General features: G+C 50.8%; 1 pseudogene; it reads left to right on the top strand.

Moving 5' to 3' along the window:
* Positions 1-2,078: 2,078 nt before the first annotated feature.
* LOC134228305 (large subunit ribosomal RNA) overlaps positions 2,079-3,010 on the top strand; it is a 4,170-nt pseudogene continuing 3,238 nt past the window's right edge.

The raw sequence follows: 3,010 nt of genomic DNA, 5'->3' as shown, positions 1-3,010 counted from the left end.
GTAGTTACGTATTGGTATCAGCTAGCTGGCATATTAAAATTGTTGCGGTTAAAACGTTCGAAGTTTATTCTTGTCCAACACGGGTGCTACTCCTAATGATGGCAGTAGGTCACTGGATTGTTGGACTATAAGACTGGTCGTCTTTTGCCTCGCGGCGGCCGTGCGGCGTAGGGCGCTGATGCCTTTCATCGGGTGCAGTGTTTTCCGCAAGCCCAGCTGCTATTACCTGAACAAATTAGAGTGCTCTAAGCAGGCTATCCTACGGCGAGAATAACTTGCATGGAATAATGGAATGACCTCGGTCTTAATATTCATTGGTTTGTAATCCAGATCAAGAGGTAATGATTAAAGAAGTAGTTGGCATTAGTATTACGGCGCGAGGTAAATTCGTAGACCGTCGTAAGATCAACTAAAGCGAAAGCATTTGCCATGGATGCTTTCATTAATCAAGAAGAAAGTTAGAGGATCGAAGGCGATTAGATACGCCCTAGTTCTAACCGTAAACTATGCCAATTAGCAATTGGGAGACGCTACATTATGGTGCTCTCAGTAGCTCTGGAAACCAAAATTAGCCGGGGAAGTGGTTGCAAAGTTGAAACTTAAAGGAATTGACGGAAGGGCACCACAGGAGTGGAGCCTGCGGCTTAATTTGACTCAACACGGGAAAACTTACCAGGTCCGAACTTATTGAGGTAAGAGATTAATAGCTTTTCTCAAAATTAAGGGTAGTGGTGCATGGCCGTTCTTAGTTCGTGGAATGATTTGTCTGGTTAATTCCGATAACGAACGTGACTCAATCAAATTAAATAGAACGCTATCAGCAGTCAGATGTTGATACCGCCTCCGGGCCGTTCGCGCTGGGGGCGGTGTAGTGACCTGATAATACGTCAACCCATCGGGTTGACTTCTGCTTAAAGGACAATTTGTGTTCAGCAAAATGAGATTGAGCGATAACAGGTCCGTGATGCCCTTAGATGTTCTGGGTACGCGCGCTACAATGTGAGCAGCAACGCGTACCCTTGCCGAAAGGGCGGAAATCGCCCAAATGCTCATTTAGTCGGGATTATGGATTGAAATGGTCCATATGAACCTGGAATTCCAGTAAGGCTGGTCATTAGCAGTTGATTGTCCTGCCCTTGTACACACCGCCGTCGCTACTACCGATGGATTATTTAGTGAGGTCTTTGAAGGTGAAATTTGCTAGTCCCTCGGGATTTTTGAATCGCTGAAGTTGACGAACTTGATGATTTAGAGGAAGTAAAAGTCGTAACAAGTCGTAGGTGAACCTGGGAAGGATCATTACTGGTACCCCCACCGCCAAACAATGATGACGAGAGTTGGAGGAGCGAGCGAGTGTAGTGTTGTTGTCTGTGGCGAGTACACGGCGAGCCCCACCACCAGTGGGCTCGTCCGCCCACCGCAGAGGAACAACAAACACAACAACCAAAAACCTGGTGCGTTACCCTGTTCTGTGCTGTGTGTACTAGCCTTCCGTTGCTGCTGCTGCTGCTGCTGCTGTGCTGCTGCTGCCGCTGCGTCCTCTCGTCCATGTGGTCCATGCGACATACGGAACCGGATCGTCAACGGCAACGGCAGCGGCCCCTCCACACACCGTCCGTCCGTGTGTGTGTGTGTATGTGTGTACTTACTACTATTGCAAAAGAAACAAGAGAACAAACAAACTAGGCAGGGGATCACTCGGCTCGTGGATCGATGAAGACCGCAGCTAAATGCGCGTCAGAATGTGACAACGGACACATGAACAGACACGTTGAACGCATATTGCACACCGTACTACAGTACGATGTACACATTTTGAGTGCCTATATTTATCCATTCAATGTGCACGCCCGCGTGTACGCGTAGTGACGTTTTCCTAACCGCCACCACCACCCCGGTTTGAGTAAAACAGTAAAACGTTCAAGATAGTCAGACGCGGCGCCCAGTGTTCGCGGCCGCGCGGTTGATGAATACATCCCATATCATACGACCACATCACCACCTCATCATGGCCCTGTGTGTGTGTGTGTGTCGTTGTTGTTGTATTCCATCATCCCAGATGTAGGATCCTCCTATGTAGGCCTCAAATAATGTGTGACTACCCCTAAATTTAAGCATATTAAGGGAGGAAAGAAACAACCAGGATTCCCTGAGTAGCTGCGAGAAACGGGAAGAGCTCAGCACGCAGGGGTGACGCACTGTTGCGCGTCCACCCGGTTCCGTGTACTGGAGCGTTCGTTATCTGCCGTAACCGGTCGCGTTCAAGTTCAACTAGAATGTGGCTTTACTCCCAGAGGGTGATAGGCCGTAGAGCGGCGCACCGACGGTAGAAGGACGCTCCATGGAGTCTGTTGCTTGATAGTGCAGCACAAAGGGGAGGTAAATCCTTCTAAAGCTAAATATCACCACGAGACCGATAGCGAACAAGTACCGTGAGGGAAAGTTGAAAAGCACTCTGAATAGAGAGTCAAAAGTACGTGAAACTGCCTAGGCTGCCCGTTGAACTCGATTATCCGAGCGGAGAATCTACCTGCGGGCTGGCCTTCCCATCCAAAAAGCGAGGGGGCGCCGCAGGCACTTGTCTCTCCCGCGCACGAGGACACTGCGATCCATTACGAAACAGCTTTCGCGTTCCACTGCGCAGGTCGCCCGACAGTTGCCCCTGGTGCTTCCGGTTGCTTGCCCCACAGTAGCGACGCCTGTTGAAGGCCTGTGCCGAGGTGGGGCTTACTGCACGTGGTGTGCAGTCGGGCGCGTGATGGATTCCCACGAGTGACGCGGTGCCTTTACACCGGCACCGCGGACCGTCGATCGGCAGTGAAAGAATCGAGGTACTCCGGGACCCGTCTTGAAACACGGACCAAGAAGTCTATCTTGCGCGCGAGCCAATGGTCGTGTCTCCTTGAGCACCAAAGGCGCAGAAAACATAACTTGCCTTGTTCTGCGGGATTACTCTGCTCGTCCCTTCATCCCCGGGTGTTGTACCCGGCATGCGGGCCGTTCCGGGTGG

Source organism: Armigeres subalbatus, chromosome 3 (assembly GCF_024139115.2).
Source record: "Armigeres subalbatus isolate Guangzhou_Male chromosome 3, GZ_Asu_2, whole genome shotgun sequence".
NCBI lineage: Eukaryota > Metazoa > Arthropoda > Insecta > Diptera > Culicidae > Armigeres > Armigeres subalbatus.
This window is presented reverse-complemented; position numbering and strand designations above follow the sequence as displayed.